The following is a 16770-nucleotide window of genomic DNA, read 5'->3' on the forward strand; positions in this document are numbered from 1 at the left end:
CTGCATGCGAGCACACGGGGACAGGGGCGCTTTAAAAAAATGGGTATTGCAGAGTATTTGGGTATTGCAGAGTATCGCGCAGGGTATTGCAGAATCTGGGGGGTATTGCAGAGTATTGCGCAGGGTATTGCAGAATATTGGGGTATTGCAGAGTATTGCGCAGGGATAGCTGAGCTGGGATGGATGGATGGCTGGATCTGTGACAGATCCAGCCCTCTGCTGCTGACACCCGCTCCCCCTCCTCCTCTCACACTGTACCGAACGGTACAGAGAGGAGAGGGAGGAACCGGCGTCATCAAATGACGCCGGTTTGTTCACAAGTGATCGCTCCGTCATTTGACGGAGCGATCACGTGGTAAACGGCCGCCATCAATCGGCAATTTAGCGCGATCCGCCGGGTCTTCTAGACCCGGCGCTCATGGATGGTTCTGGGAGGACGTCCCAGGGACGTCCTCCCAGAACAACTCGACCGCACTGTAGCAGTAAAATGCCTATGGCGCGGTCGGCAAGTGGTTAATAAGTACAAGAGGTGTGTATGGCTGCTGCTTAACGCAAAAATCATACCTAGCTACTACAAAAAGGGCTGTATTATCAGGCACTGTTGGATAAAAGAAGCAGCAGCACATTCACAAAAGGCCTTGTATTTTGACAGAATAGGTGTTCTGTGAATGAAGGAACAGCGATCATGTTGCAAACCCCATCGCTTCCATTCAAAGAACACCTTGCATTCACTCTGGGCAAGGAGATTGGAGAGGGTGGGGATACCACTGTTGCAGCTGCTGCTTTTATCCCCACAGCACCTGGAAAAACTGTTCTGTAGGAGCTGGCTTGTAGCTAGGTATGGGTTTTGCATCAGCAGCCATACACACTTATACTTAATCGTGCTAAACTAGTGCACTTCGACTGCAAGGGTATCGCGTTTGAATGCTGTGCAGGAAAGGCACATAGGACGCACCTTTCCCGTACTGCATTCTGGTGTAAACCATCTGCATTTTTTGTTATGAGCGGCAGGGCCAGATTAAGAACATCATGGGCCTGGTGCTGAGGATTTTGGTGAGCCTTTTATAAATATACAATTTTTTGTTATAACAAATTAAATTAAAGAGAGAGAGGGAGGATGAGAGAGGGGCGAGGGAGGATGAGAGAGAAAGGGGGGGGGGGATGAGAGAGAGAAGATGTGCATGAATGGGAATGACATCAAACGCAGCCAAGGCAAGTGACAAAAAGGCACAGAGCCCCAGAAGGAAGACCGGGTGAAGATGGAAGCGCCCAGGACCCGCCGGACTGATCACAGACCGAAGCACTGGAGGGCTCAATTTAAGTGTACCCTAATGTGCCAATATGCTGTGCATATTTTTACACTATGGCATAACCTAATTCAGGGCCTCTAAAAAATAGTAATGTTAGCAAAGTTTACTACCGCTTTATTATAACAGGATCCCAGGGGCCTCTCATGGGCCCCCCTACTGACCCGGTGGCCCTTGGGCAGTGCCTAAGTGCATAGTTGCCAACATTTCGAAAATACTTTTAAGGGACACTTTTTTTAAGAGGGCTATATTTAGAGTAGCTGAGATCCTCTATACATCACAGTAGAAATCACAAAATTAAATTAAGTACTAATAATGGGCAGAACAAATGACTGAGAAGATTTCCTTTAGTTGAACTAACAAATGTGTTCCCATTCTGAAGCAATATTAACCGCTTAAGGACCGCCTCCTGCACATTTACGTTGGCAGAATGGCACGGCTGGGCACATGCACGTACAGGTACGTGCTAGTGCCCAGCCGTGGGTAGCGGGCGCGCGCCCGCGACCCGGTCCAAAGCTCCGGGACCGCGGACCCAATTGCCGCTGGAGTCCCGCGATCGGTTCCTGGAGCTGAAGAACGGGGAGAGCTTTGTGTAAACAGCTTTTCTGTTCTTCACTGTGGCGGCGTCATCGATCGTGTGATTCCTTTTATAGGGATACACAATCGATGTCACACCTACACACCCCTACAGTTAGAAACACATATTAGGTCATACATAACCCCATCAGCGCCCCCTAACACTGCAGGAGTGATTCCCCCATCCACAGATCAGCAGGTGAGAGGGTGTGTGGGGACAGGCTGGGGAGAGATACTAGTCAGACCCTGGGAAGGCCCTGGCTAGTATCAGAGCCAGATACACACAGGTTACATACGCAACGATGGTTCGAGCAATAATTCTAGCACTAGACCTCCTCTAACTCTGAACATGTAACCTGTAAAAAAATGTAAAGCATCGTTTAGGACAGTGTTCATCACTCCTGTCCTCAGGGCCCACTAACAGGCCAGGTTTGCATGATAACTGAAATACATGATACATGATATAATTTGCTGCTCAGTGATTGCAGTATTCTAGTCTGCATCTCCCCAAGGTAATACATAAAACCTGGCCTGTAAAATTGTGCCAACTTTAAAATTATATACCAGGCATCATCCCGGTACAGTTGTTTAGAGCGGGCGATCGGCTATCCAAACATAACAACCGATGCAGCTAAAAGCCGCTCGGTTGTTATGCCGGAGGAGCGGGAGGGGACATCCCCCCCCCTCCCGCCGCCTTTCGCCGCTCTGACCAGGCCTCCCGTCCCACCGGGAGACCCGATCCTCCATCCGCCGCGTTCTGTGTTCAGGCGGAGACTGACACCAAGCCGTAAACGGCTTTGATTCAGTCTCCGCATTGAAACCACGGAAGCGGCTTCATGACGTCACTTCCGGGTTTCTCGGCTGCCAATGGCGCCGGATTTAAAAAAGTACACAGTATTCAGAATCGCCGTTTTCGGCGATCTGAATACTTTGAAGTGCAAAGGAGGGCTCGGAGGTCTTTTAGATAATAATAATAATAATAGCAATAAAAGTGATCAAAATTTAAAACACAATTTATTATAAAAAAAAAATAAATAAATAAATAAGAAAACAAAAAAAAAAATGTTTTAAAGGGTGAACCTCCTTAATCGCGCGATTAATCGTGAGTTAACTATGACATTAATGTGATTAATCGCGATTAGAAATTTTAATCGCTTGACAGAGATATATATATATATATATATATATATATATATATATATATCTCCGAAACTAATCGATTAATCGACAACTAATCGATGAATTTCATAATCGATTAATCGGCCAGTAACATAATGGGGTTGAAAAAACAAAAATTAGTCCTTTATAGTACAAAAAGAGCAAATAATTGCTACTGTTAAAATTAATACAAAAAAACTTTGTATATTCGCTGAATGTTTGAAATGTTCTCTTGCTTTTAACATTGTTTTAAAATGAATGATTTCTGAACGAAAACCACATAGTGTATGTGGTTTTCGTTCAGAAATCATTCATTTTCAAAACAACCGGCACCCCTAAAAAAAAAAAAAAAAATAATATATATATATATAATAAAAAATAAATGAATAAATAAATACATAATAATTTTACGGGGTAATAACCAAGCCACTCCCCCCCCTTAACTATATAGTACCATCCCCCGGGGTGCCGGTTGTTTTGATTCCATTTTTTTGAGGGAGAGAGAGAGGGAAGGAGGGACATGTGTTTGTGAGTCTGTAGGATGTGTAAGAGGAAGTGTAGAGAGGTCACTAGACAGGTCCCTAAGGGGTGCCCAGTAGGGCGGGGTAGGAAGAGGGTGGGGGGGAGGGGAGGGTGGGGGTTTGTGGGTGGGAGGGGAGAGAGGGTATGGGAAAGGTTAAAGGGAGGAGGCAGGAAGCGTATGATGCTCGAACTAAGAGCTGTGCTGTTGGGTGGGCTAGAGAGGAGTGGGATGGCCACTTGCCTAGGCGGTAAAATAAAGGTTGAGTACCCTATTACTATGGCAACTCGTCTAGATGCAGGATAGATTACTGACCATCACCTCCTGGAATGTAAGAGGAATGGGGGACCCAATTAAGAGATCATCTGTTATGTCACTCCTGGAAGATAGTACGCCGGGAATGATATGCTTACAAGAAACACATTTGATCAAGGATTCAGTTTCATTACTGAATAGCCGTAAAATTCAATCTCAGTTCCATTCGGTCCATTCCTCTTACTCAAGGGGGGTGAGTATATTGGTGGGGAGGGGTGTGACGTTCTCTTGTATCGAGTCTCAGATAGATGACCAGGGTCGTTATATATTTCTTTCCTGCCTAATTGAGAACAGCCCATATGTTTTGGCGAATATGTATATCCCCCCACCATTTAAGCTAGATGTGTTACACAAGCTCCTTGAGTTTACACTTGATAAAACAGGTGTTACTGTCATAGCTGTAGGGGACTACAATGAGGTCTTGGATAGTAGCCTGGACAGATTTCCACCTGGGAAAAAAACTGGGGAGGGGCGCCTAGCTCGGTTTTTGGAGGAAATGGGGATGAGAGATATATGGAGAACTTATTTTCCCCTGGACCGCCAATACTCGTGCTACTCCAGCTCCCATCATACACTTTCCAGAATAGATTTGGCTGTTGGTAGTGAGGAGGTAATGCCACGGGTAAAGAGAATATATTATGGCCCCAGAGGGGTCTCGGACCACTCCCCTCTGGTGCTAATAATAAAGATTGGAGTTAAAGTCTCCTGTAAAGAATGGAAATTTAACCCAGGTTGGCTGGAGTCAATTGGTGACGTAGAATCTTTGGAGGCTAAACTAAAAGAGTACGTACATATTAACACAGGATCCGCACCGACGGGAATAGTTTGGGACTCTCTGAAAGCCTTTATGCGAGGCTTACTAATTCAGCAGGTTGCCAGGGTAAAAAGAGAAGGGAGAGAGCAGGAGGGTAGGTTGGCCTGTGAGACCACTCAGGCAGAATCGAGGTTTATCGAACAACCCACTCCAACTATGCAGGAAGCATGGCTGACAAAACAGCTAGAGTATAGAACAGCCATTCTGAGAAGTGCTGAGAACAAACGAACTCTACAAAGACAGTGCCAGTTTGGCGAGGGAGAGAAGGTAGGGAGGATCCTGTCACTCCTGAGCAGAACTAACTCCCCCCCGTCAAACATCCTAGCAATAAGGACAACAGCGGGCGAAATCTCCATGGATGGCCAAGTGATTCTACAAACGTTTTGCGAATATTACAAGGAACTGTATAGATCTAAAGGGGGGGCTGGGAGTGAAGCTATGCAAATTTTCTTTCGGAATATAGTAGTTCCCACGTTGCCTGATGAGGGCAGACAGGCCTTAGATGCACCAATCACCTTAAGCGAAATCCAACAAACTGTAACTGAGATGCCAAACCAGAAATCCCCTGGCCCGGATGGGTTACCTATCGAGTTGTACAAGAAATTTGGCGATATTTTGCTTCCAGAGCTGTTAAAGGCTCTGGAGTGGGCTGAACATGGAGGTACACTTCCCCGTTCAATGTCGGAAGCAACGATTATAGTAATTCATAAGGAGGGGAAAGAAAAATTGACGCCCTCATCTTACCGCCCAATTTCTTTGTTAACCACCGATGTTAAGATCCTAGCTAAAATTCTTGCAAAACGCCTAAACAGATTCATTAGTAGCCTCATTCACCCAGACCAGTCAGGGTTCATACCAGGCAGGGCAACATCTACCAATATAAGAAGAGCGTTTCTAAATTTACAAATACCAACGGATAATGAAAGACATAGAGCAGCCCTATCTCTCGACGCCGCTAAGGCATTCGATAGCTTGGAATGGAGCTACTTATGGGAAGTATTAGAGAAATTTGGCATTGGACACCGCTACATAGGATGGGTTAAACTGCTGTATGGCGAGCCAAGAGCCAAAATTAAAATTAATAACGAGACGTCGGAAGTTTTCCAGTTGGAACGAGGGACTAGGCAGGGGTGTCCTCTGTCCCCCCTTCTGTTCGCCCTCGCTATGGAACCACTTGCAATAGCAACCAGGGCGAGGGAGGACATAATGGGGTTCAGGAGACACCAAGGAGAAGACAAGATCTCACTATTCGCAGATGACATCTTGTTCTTCCTAGGGGATGTTGAAACCACTCTAGATAAAGTGATGCAATTGGTAGTTGACTTTGGTAATTTCTCAGGTTTGACGATTAACTGGGAAAAATCTGCCCTCCTACCACTGGATGATCCTGCCAACTTCCAGCTCTTGCCAGGCACCTCCCGATTAAGTGTGGTCACAAAATTTAAATACTTAGGGATTTGGATAACGAATGACGTTACCCAATATGCAAACTTAAATCTCGCTCCATTGTTATTAAAGTGGAAAAATAAATGTGATATTTGGAAAAGACTCCCCTTGTCAGTAGCAGGACGATGCAACCTAATAAAAATGTTGTGGCAGCCACAATTATTATACGTCCTTCACAATGCACCTTTATGGTTAGGATTTACATGGTTTAAGAAAGTAGAATCACTATTTAGAGAACTTATATGGAGAGGTGGCCAAGCTAGGATAAGCTTGCAAACACTCCAACTACCAGTAAAAGAAGGGGGCATGGCGGTTCCACACCCGAAGCTATATTTTATTGCGTCACAATTGCAACATCTGGCAGGGTGTGGAACCGCTGAGAGCGATGGCTCCATCAGCCGTTTGATGTTGACAAACAACCCTCACAAACTGCTGGTGGAAGCCCTAGAGGCAGATTTCTTCCCCTATAAACATCTAACAGTAAAATTAGCTATCAAAGTATGGCACACCACAAAGACCCTATTGGGATACATTGGCCTAACAGAATTTTCACCTCTATGGAAAAATAATAACCTGCAGGAAGTAACAAGTATAGAAGAATCAAGTGAGTGGAAGAGACAAGGCATAACCCGCTTAAAGCACATATTTGAGGGCAATACCCTAAAAACATTTCTAGATCTAACTAGGCAATTTAATATCTCAAACAAAACATTCTACAAATACCTACAGGTCCGCCATGCTATTCAAGCACAATTTAGCTCCAAACCAATTATATGGACCCAGATCCCTGTCCTTCTGAAGATAATCAAGGCAAGTATGGCCAAGGGCCTAATAGCACTAACATACAATAGCCTGAGTGCTAGTGCGATAAGCAGAGCAGGACCGGCCAAGAGTAAAGCAGCGTGGGAAAGAGACTTGGGAATAATATCACTTGAACAGTGGGATAGGATTCTTCAACAAGGCGCATTGGTCTCAATTGCTCCAGCGCAAAGACTCTCCCACTTGTTCTTACTACACAGGGTATATTTTACCCCGCACAAAATGTTTAAAATGGGGTGGAGACAAAACAACGAATGCCCGAGATGTAAAAATAAAGGGGACTTAATACACATGGTCTGGAAGTGCCCCAAACTCTATAGCTACTGGAGGGAAATAGTAGAGAGGATAAATAAGGCATTTGGAACATCCCTTGATCCAGTGGCTAGAACCTGCCTCTTGGGGAGCATAGAAGACACAAGAGTCCCTCAAGACAGCGGGGAAGCTATACTGAGATGCCTCTTCCAGGCACGTAAGACGATAGCCCAAAAATGGCAGGCGCAGACCCCCCCGTCAGTAGTCAACTGGCTAGCAGCCATAAAATTAACAATCTCAAATGAAAGAGTATACTTTACTAGACAGGGGAACTATGGGAAATTTGTAGGAATTTGGGGGCCGTGGTTGAGGACGACGGGAAACCTAGTTTAGGGGATCCCGCGTAAACGATTCTAGAACGTCATCCGTCCCCGCCCCCCCGGCATCGATGGTTGTTTTCCCTCGATGCCGGGGTGGGATTGCCGGGAGCGCTGATAGGGCAAACCACCCCGGGGAACTTGTCCTCTCATATTAACACAAGGGGACTCTGTTAACAGAAAAGGGCAGGGGCCTCCTCCATTCTCTTCTTGATGTCCTACACAGCAGATCATTTAAAGGGCTAATACGCTTCCTTAGATAGGGGTAGGTGGGGGGTAGGGGCAAGAATAGATGTATGGCTAGGAGACACAGCAGGCAACAGGTACTCAAGGGTAATTATGCTAGGAGTACGGGCAGTATTGGCTGTAGAAGCTGTTTCCTTTTTTCTTTTTTTCTTTTTTTTTCTCTTGGCTCTTCCGTATTGTATGTATTCTTATATGGTGTAACACTGTTACCTGATGAAATATGTGCCTGCTGTACTAAGTCATTTTAAAATCAAATAAAAAAAAAACAATTAAAAAAAAGAAATCATTCATTTTAAAATGTCTGAAAATGTCTGAAAATGCCTTTCACCAAGAAGTTTTCTATTTCTAAATTTTCCCATCACTGTGGTTAAAAAAAGAACGTCGATTTGATCCCACCAACGATTAGAAAATTGAACGAACGTTCTTAAAATTAATTGTGAAGGAAGGCATTGTTGTATGGCCAGCATATAATGTATTATGGTTATGTTTGAAAATTTACAAAACAGCCTAACTTTTTTTTTTCTTTAACTAAAAAAAAAATTTGATCTGAGTCCATTTACCAGATTCACCCTCCAATGGTATATACAGTATATCTCCTCGAATAGTATATACAGTATATTTTTTTTCTGTCTGTTATGCTCAGAGTGGATTCAAGATTTTGCTCCCTAACCATATAGGTTTTTTTTAATTTACCACTTTATAGAGATATTTAAGAATAAATTGCCTTTTTTTAAGCTTTACATTAACTAAAATTATGCACCACACTTTAAAGGTAATTAACCGATTAATCGAAACAATAATCGGGCCAACTAATCGATTCTGAAAATAAGTTAGTTGCAGAATATATATATATATATATATATATATATATATATATATATATATATATATATATATATATATATATATATATATATATATATATATATATATATATATATATATATATATATATATATATATAGTTTGAGGGTTCCGAGTAATTTTCTAGCAAAAAAACAAAATGATAATTACTACATGTAGGAGATAAGTGTCAGAATTGGCCTGGGTGGCAACGGGTTAATTACCATAAGTAGTATACAATTATAAGCACTGTGATCCTCTGTCTGCTGCTGCAGAGTGTGTCAGCTTGTATTTAAAATGGTCGCTCTGTATGCATCTCCGGAACCATAAATGATAGCAGCCCCACATTTTGCCAGTACTGGGGTGGGGCTTCAACTACATAGCCGCCAAATGTGTAGTCTCTGTGACCCTCTGGTCGTCGAGCTACAATCCTCAGTCGATTTTTTTTTTCTTTTTGGGCAAATGGGCCTATCTTGAGCCAGTGTCTAAGGTGTTGAACGCGAGTAGGATGTGCTGAAGGAAGCTCTGCCAAAAGAAACCCTCTGGGGGGGGGGGGGGGGGTAAAAGAGCTACACTTTCAGGTCCATCCAAGACACCAAAAATTTTACGCCAAAACTGGATGGTATCCGGGCCTCGTGGACGAGGTGTCTGTAATGTCTCTTCGGAGGACTGGGCTCTAGGGTCCAGCACTTTTGCTACTATACTTTAAAAGCCCTGGCAGTCTTTCACAAGGCCCAGGGAAGAGGCCTCCTTTAACCTCTTTCCCACCGGGCTTGTTTTTCAGATTCGGTGCTTACGAGACTAAAACATTTTTTTTTGCTAGAAAATTACTTAAAACCCCCAAACATATTTTTTTTTTCTAACACCCTAGAGAATAAAATGGCAGTCATTGTAATACTTTGTCACACCGTATTTGTGCAGCGGTCTTACAAGCGCACTTTTTTTGGAAAAAAAAAAAATCACCTTTTTGAATTAAAAAATAAAATAAATTTTGCCCAATTTTTTTATATATTGTGAAAGATAATGTTACGCCGAGTAAAATGATACCCAACATGTCACGCTTAAAAATTGCGCCCGCTCGTGGCATGACGTCAAACTTTTACCCTTAAAAATCTCGATAGGCGACGTTTAAAAAAAATTCTACAGGTTGCATTTTTTGAGTTACAGAGGAGGTCTAGGGCTAGAATTATTGCTCTCACTCCAACGATCGCGGCGATACCTCACTTGTGTGGTTTGAACACAGTTTTCATATGCGGGCGCTACTCGCGTATGCGTTCGCTTCTGTGCGCGAGCTCGTCGGGACGGGGCGCTTTAAAACATTTTTTTTTGTTTTCTTATTTTTATTTAGTTAATAATTTACACTGAAATAAAAAATAAATAAATAAAAATTGATCACTTTTATTCCCATTACAAGGAATGTAAACATCCCTTGTAATAGAAAAAAGCATGACAGGTTCTCTTAAATACGAGATCTGGGGTCAAAAAGACCTCAGATCTTATATTTAGACTTGCATGCAAAAAAAAAATTGAAACGGTCATTTTTTCAAATGACAAAAAAAATAAAAATGTTTCTTTAAGACGCTGGGCGGGACTGACGTTTTGACGTCACTTCCGCCCAGCAGAGCTATGGGGACGGGTGTAGGACATTTTTCCCTCACTCGCAACCCCAGTCAGCTGCTGAACGAACCCGATCGCCTCCGCCGCTACTGACAGCTCCGGTAAGCGGCGGAGGGCGTGGGAGGCCCCTCTCCCGCCACCGATAACGGCGATCTCGCGGCGTATCCGCCGCGGAGACTGCCGTTATCGTGTACACCACCGCCCACTGAAGAGATGGATATCTCGGTTGTGGCAGCAGCTGCTGCCGTGGCATTGACATGGGGCGGTGGTCAAGAGGTTAAGTAGGAACCCCATATCCCTGAAGGTTGGCACACATACCCCGCCGTGATGGGGGAAGATTGGTTCTGAAACCTGCGGCGGGGATAAGGCAAGCAGGAGAGAGTGTTTAAAGGGGTTTTCCACCCATTTAAGTTTATTAAAAGTCAGCAGCTACAAAAAGTGTAGCTGCTGGCTTTTAACAGACACTTACCTGCTCCACGGCTCCAGCGAGGCCCCCCGGCCGGGGGTCCGTTCCTCGCCGGCCGGCGTCTTCATTCTCAGTGTGGGCACTCGGCAGTGACAGCTTTCGGCTTCACAGCCGGGCACCCACTGCGCATGCGCGAGCGGCGCCGTCCCATTGGACAGGCACTCGCCTACAGGGAGGGGCTGTGAAAAGGCGATTAAGCCAAAGCTTAATCGCCTTTCCAGCCCCTCGGCGGAAGTGGGACAGGAAGTCCCCTTCTCCTGAAGCCCCCACTCCCCCCCAAAAGAATTACATGCCAAATGTGGCATGTAAGGGGGCAAGGAGTGGGTTAAGCGGAAGTTCCATTTTTAGGTGCAACTCCGCTTTAAGTATGAAGCTTAAAGGATCTTTAATTTTTTGTAGGCGTCTTTTCGATGGCCACCACTAGAGGGAGTAAAGAGCAGAGTTCTACTCACCATGCTCCAGAACAGTGTCAGATCCCCCAAGACAAGCACACTCCTCTGCCATGGTCGGCTGCCACTTCACTCCCAGCTCAGTGTCATGTGGATTTTCCTCCTTCTCAGACCACCGCCATTAGCCCCTAGGGGGGCGTGCTTCATGGTGAATGGCAAGGGTCGCAGGCGTGCACAGGCACGCTTTCCAGATGGCAGGTAGCTTCTAAAAAGTGTCACAAGCCTGGAGCCATCTCCTTGATGGGACATATCAGCATGAAGGGCACGTAAGGTCTATGTGGTTTTGGCTGAGCACTCCCAAAGAAGACACCTACGCTAGCATGAAACTTATTAGTTGCATACTTTATGTAATTGGCAAAACTGGCACAGTAGTACATGTGCTTTGGTACCTCGGCTCTGCTTCGCAATATGTCTTCCCAAAGAAGAAATTCAGGGACAAAAAAAAAAAAGACAAAAAAGCACCGCCGCCTGAGACAGGGGGCTCTAGCCGTACCTGCTCAGTACTTTCCTCTCCTGCAAGATCTGAAGTACCTATAATGGATGAGCCATTGCCTCTATCAGGGGTAGCAGCCTCTCCAGAGGGGCCTGGGTCTGCATGTCACTGAGGACACTTTGGTGACAGCCCTGAACAACTTGGAGGGGAGAACCGCTGTGTTAAAATCGCAGAGTCCTCACAAAAGGACAAAACGAATATCGAGCGGTAAAACTACCCTTTTGCCAGAAGAAGCAAAACAATCGTCCTTGTTTTAAACGTTCTCTCTCCCCGGCTCCCGGGAGATCGGCCTCCAGCCAGTGGCAATGGCATTTTCAGCCGGCCACAAAGGCTAAGGAAAACCAGGCCCAGAAGAGCAAGAAGCAGTGGGGTTCACGAGCCAACAAGCAAAACCCCAAAGTCTCTATGAAAAGACGGCCCCGCTCGGCCAAGCGGAGACACTGCTTTAGCAGTTTTCAGCGGCATGGCAGACAGAGATCCAGGATAAGTGGGTAGTTTCCACAATATCCCTAGGATACAAACTGGAATTTCGAGAGATCCCCATTTTAAATCAGTTCCGAAGTTCAAGGCTCTCCAAAGATCCGTTAAAAAGTCATTCTTCAAAGGATTGGATTACTTGATGTCCCAGGGGGTAATCGTGTAAGTGCCCCTAGAAGAGCAAGGTTTAGGTTTTTACTCAAACCTCTTTGTGGTTCCAAAACCAAATGGAGAAGTCAGACCCATCCTGGAACTAAGATCTCTGAATCAGTTTCTGAACATTCGCCATTACCGAATAGAGATTATTCAATCTGTGGTCGCCACCCTACAAGGCAGAGAATTCTTGGCGTCTATAGACATTAGACATCGAGGACGCATATTTACAAGTGTCTATCCATCCCGCTCATCAAAAGTTCCTACGGTTCGCGGTAGAACATCGCCACTTCAAGTTTGTGGCTCTGCCCTTTGGTTTGGCAATCGCACCCAGGTATTTACAAAGGTTCTGGCCCCTCTGTTGGCAAAGCGGAGGGCATGGGGCATAGAGGTGACTGCCTATCTAGACTATCTACTTGTAATTGATCAGTGGCAGGATTGGATCACGCGGTGCTCAATACAGTAAAATACTTGGGAGAATTTGGGATGGATCACAAAATCTACAGAAATCCTCTCTACAAGCCCTAAGAAGGGTAGAGTATTTTGGGCATGATCATAGATACAGCCCAAGGCAGGGTATTTCTGCCAGAGCCAAAGATCAAGTCTCTAAGAGAATTGATCCACAAGGTCAGGGAAAAGAAGGGACACCGATTTGCCTCTGCATGAGGCTATTAGGGAATATGGTGGCTTCCTTTGAGGCTGTTTTTTACGCCTAGTTTCATTCGAGACTACTGCAAGGCAGGAACAGGAAAAGCCAAGCTCTTGATTTACCCATGCGCCTGTCTCCACAGGTGCACCAAAGCTTCAGTTGGTGGTTAAAGACTGAGAACTTGCTGAAAGGAAGGTCCTTTCTCCCAGTCACCTGGAAGGTGGTGTCTACGGATGCCAGTCTGTTGGGCTGGGGAGCAGTGTTAGAAGCTTCAGCCCAGGGTACAAATTCTCCTGCTCACGAGATAAGCCAAGAATCAATTGCCCATAGGGATGATACCAACTCGCTGCCCTTCATGGATGGGGATATCCTAGTGGCAAAAAGAATAAAACAAATGCGCACCAGCCTAGTGTATTACCGTTAAAAGATTTAGTAAAATGTAAAATATGTACAGGGCCTACTCACAAGTGTAGTAGAAAGAATCACAGTAAAGCTTAATCGACATAAGCTGCAAAGAGATGACCTTGAACGATACTCCGATCAGTCATGGAAAAAAGTGAAGGGGGTCACCACCGGCTGACGCGTTTCGAAACTCTAAGCCTCATCAGAGCCCAGCAGTGCTCTGATGTCGATTAAGCTTTACTGCGATTCTACTACACTTGTGAGTAGGCCCTGTATATATTTTAAATTTCATTAAAATCTTTTAACGGTTCTCCATTCTGGAGGCTCCCATCACCGCCGTGTGCGTGGAGGGGGCCCTGGCAAGCCTCTCCACTTCTAAAAAACCCCGGGTTCCGACGGGCTTCCCCTCGAATTCTACAAGCAGTTTCAGGGGACCCTTGTTCCCAGGCTTTGCGCACTATACAACCATGTTTTTGACACGGGCACTCTTCCCTCCTCTATGAGCGAAGCCCTTATTGTCCTGATACCGAAGCCTGGCAAGGACCCCCTGCTCCCTGAATCCTACCGACCCATCTCACTTCTCCAACTGGATGTGAAAATCCTTGCTAAAATCCTCGCCCTGCGCCTCAATAAAGGTCATTACAAGCTTGGTGCACCCCGACCAGACTGGGTTCATGCCCAATAAAAACACAGCCTTCAACCTCCGCAGGCTACACATGAACCTTCAGGCCCAGCATGCGGAGGTGGGCTCCAGAGTGGTAGTTAGCCTCGACGCCGCCAAGGCCTTCGACTCGGTTGAATGGAAATACCTATGGGAGTGCCTTGGTAGGTTCGGTTTCGGTCCCCATTTTGTGAAATGGCTCCAACTCCTCTATCATGCCCCCACGGCGCGTATTAGAGTGAATGGTAGGACCTCCTCCCCCTTTTCCCTGTCTCGTGGCACTCACCAGGGTTGCTCAGTTTCGCCAATGCTCTATGCCCTTGCAGTGGAACCTCTTAGTATAGCTCTGCGCCGTCATCCTGGGATTAACGGGTTGCGTTCTGGTTACTGAGCTTCTCAGTCTCTACGCCGATGACATGCTCCTGTACTTCTCGGATGCGGGTCCTTCACTCCAGACAGCCCTCCAAGTCATAACGCAGTTCGGGAAATTCTCGGGTTTACAGATAAACTAAAACCAAGTCCCATATCCTTCCCTTGGACCTGGGCCCCCCTACTGCCGCTCAGGCGGCCCTCCCCTTGGTGAGGACGGACGTCCACGTTATTAGATCCCCCTAGACTACATACACCTCAACATCGAACCCTTGTTTAATACCCTTAAGACTAAAATGCAAACATGGTCCCGTCTCCCCCTAGGAGTTATGGGCCGCATAAGCCTAGTCAAGATGATCCTTCTCTCCTTCTCCCGAAACCGCTTTATGCCTTTTGGCACGCCCCGCTGTATATCCCCCCCCGTATTTTTAAAGCCATGGATTCCATTATTAACTCATTTATCTGGGGCCCCTCACGACAAACTGTTGTGGTGGGTACTAAAGTGCCCATCCAGTCAGGGCGGCGCTTCGGTTCCAGATCTCTTCTTTTATTACGTTGCATCCCAACTCTCCCACTTTTATTAATTTCATCACTCAGACAGGGAGCGCTACTTGGCCAGGGTGTGCTCTAGGGCCCCTGGCTCGGTCTCGCATCCCTTCCAGATTCTGTTCTGCGAACCTCACGATTCCCGGGAGACAGGTAACAGAAACCAGCTGCTTTTCCACCATCGTAAAATATGGCAACTTGCCATGTCTGTCGGCGAGGCGCCGTCTCCACACTCACACACACCCCTCGTCTGCCCGAGCTTGCCACGGTCCCCGACCACGGTATTTGGATTAGGAGTGGAATTATTTACCTTACACAGGTCGTTGCCCACGGTTCGGTTAGGACCTTCCAGTCCCTTAAGGATGCCCACACCCTAAGCTAACCACATGTTTTTCCAGTATCTCCAACTCCGTCATGCTCAATACACAGTTTGGTGCCAATATCCCTGCGCTCGAGATCCCGCTGCCTGTAGACATCGTTCTGGGTTCGGACCCCAAGAGACTGATCTCCCAATTTTATTCCTACCTTCTGGTGCCATCGGTGACTGCCACTCTCCAGCAGGTAAAGTCCCATTGGGAGCCTGATCTGGGGGTGGTGTGGGCGGAGGACTGGGACGAGGCCCTAATTAACTGCAGATTAGTCTCTCCCAAAATTTCAGACCGCCTCACTCAACTATATATCCTGCATCGGTCATACCTGACGCCATACCGCATCTCAAAGTTTAGGCCGGGTAGCAACCCCAACTGCCCGGGCTGTGGCTACTCCAACGCCTCTTTTTACCACCTCATCTGGGAATGCCCCTGTGTGCAGGGTTTCTGGACCCAGGTGGTCCGGTTCCTTCACGACCGCATGGGATCACCACTGACCCTGAGCCCCCGCCAATGCTTGCTTGGGCTCCTTTCACTGTCTGAAGCCGGGAAATATCTCAACACCTTTTTGCAAGAGACGTTGTTCCTCGCCAGGCTTCAGATAGCTAGAACTTGGATGAGGGCCCCCCTAGTCTGCAGCAATGGATCAGAGCTGTTAATGCAACTCTACCCTTCAAAAAGTTACTCTATGCTCACAGGGGCTGCCCCAACAAATATAAGGTCTGGGACAGATGGTTAGGGGAGGCCTCCACCTGTGTGACTTCTGACGAATAAGGTTCCTTAGTGTGCGCTCGGGTGCTCCTGACTGCCGGTCTACAATTTTGTTCTGTCCCCATATGTTATTCTGCACATGTAACTTGCTCTTCCCTCAATGTGTCCGTTATGTCTGTGTACTTGACATTGTACTGTATCCTTGCCTGTGGTGCATATTGCACCGATTATCAATATGTCTAATTCTTTACTTTTATGCTCAATAAACGTTGTTTTGATAAAAAAAAAAAAACCTTTTAAAAACGGTAATACACTATGCTGGTGCCCCTTTGTTCTTCCTTCAGCCCAGGGTACCTGGGCCAAGACCGGAGAGAGCCTTCCCATCAACATACTGGAGATTTGGGCAGTATACTTAGCCCTCAAAACCTGGACACACAGGTTACAGGGCCATCCTGTGCAGATTCAATCCGACAATGCTACTGCAGTAGCTTATATCAATCACCAAGGAGGCACCCGGAGTCGGGATTGCTCAGGAGGTGAATCGATTTTTGACTTGGGGGGGGGGGGGGGGAACATGTTCCTTGTCTTTCTGCAATCTTTATTCCAGGTGTAGTAAACTGGCAAGCGGAATATCTAGGTCGCCAGCAACTGCCACTAGGAGAGTGGTCTCTCCACCCCGATGTCTTTCAGGCAATATGCCAGAGATGGGGGACCCCGGATGTAGACCTGCTAGCTT

General features: G+C 46.2%; 1 protein-coding gene across 1 annotated transcript in view; it reads right to left on the reverse strand.

The window, feature by feature from the left end:
* PIAS4 (protein inhibitor of activated STAT 4) overlaps positions 1–16770 on the reverse strand; it is a 175179-nt gene that overhangs the window by 29551 nt on the left and 128858 nt on the right. The window lies entirely within an intron of this gene.

The sequence above is a fragment of the Rana temporaria genome, chromosome 1 (genome assembly GCF_905171775.1).
Source record: "Rana temporaria chromosome 1, aRanTem1.1, whole genome shotgun sequence".
In the NCBI taxonomy this organism is placed as follows: Eukaryota; Metazoa; Chordata; class Amphibia; order Anura; family Ranidae; genus Rana; species Rana temporaria.